At 47.7% G+C, this 963-nt stretch overlaps 1 protein-coding gene across 1 annotated transcript in view; it reads right to left on the reverse strand.

Moving 5' to 3' along the window:
- Positions 1 to 963, reverse strand: part of MAML3 (mastermind like transcriptional coactivator 3) — a 504,620-nt gene that overhangs the window by 122,853 nt on the left and 380,804 nt on the right. The gene's annotated exons all lie outside the window — the stretch shown is intronic.

Raw genomic sequence — 963 nt, forward strand, 5'->3', positions numbered from 1 at the left:
CATTTATGGAGTCATGTCACACACACACACACACACACACACACACACACACACACACACACACTGACTTAACCAAAGTTGTGAAACAACAATTGGGAAGCTGGGGAAGAAGGAGGGAGTGTGAGCGAGCGCTGGAAGGAGAGCCACAGATGTGCTAACCCATATTTCCATGGCAGGAAGGCAGTCTCTCCAACATGAAAAGCAGGCAACAGCTGTATGTGGTTCCCAACAACGTGGAGGTTCACACTGGGTGGTGCAGCTAAAATAAGGGGGTGGTGGGGGGTGGAGCAGGACCAGGATGGGAAGAAGAAAGAGTGGGGCAGGATTGCTGTTTATCACGAGGCCTCACAGAATGATGTGACTTCTCAAATAATATGGCTGTATTATTGAATAATGAAAAAAACCAACCAAACTCACTGACATCGAGTCGATGCCAACTCATAGCGACCCTAGAAAACCTGTGGGTTTTCAAGATGCTAACTCTTTATGGGAGTAGCGTCTCATCTTTCTCTTGTAGACTGGGTAGTGGTTTCGAACTGCTGACCTTGTGGTTGACAGCCCAACATGTAATAATCATGATGACACCAGGGCTACTAAACTGGAATAAAGGCATTGATTCCAAAACAAAGAGCCAAGTTGGCACTACCAAGCAGCTAAGGAAGATCAAGGTGACTGGGTGTGCCTCATTCCCCCAGGCTTTGGGAGCCAGTCAGGGCATTTCCTCTTGTAGGGGAGCACTTCAATGCTGCAGCACTGCTCCCCATAGGCTTGGCAACTCTGGGCCGATAGTTCTGTGTCCTGATTTGTGATGTCGTATAGATCTGTTAGCTTCAAGGAAGCGTTGCTCAAATAATATCTGAACTAGCTCTGGCAGGTGAGAAATGGGTGCAGCCTCCCTAGATCTGAAAAAACACACTGGTTTTAACAGAGAATCTTGGCTTCCAATGGGTTCAGTCATGGCTG

This window comes from Echinops telfairi, unplaced genomic scaffold (genome assembly GCF_000313985.2).
Source record: "Echinops telfairi isolate 266 unplaced genomic scaffold, ASM31398v2 ScPeMD7_2186;HRSCAF=2738, whole genome shotgun sequence".
Taxonomy (NCBI): domain Eukaryota; kingdom Metazoa; phylum Chordata; class Mammalia; order Afrosoricida; family Tenrecidae; genus Echinops; species Echinops telfairi.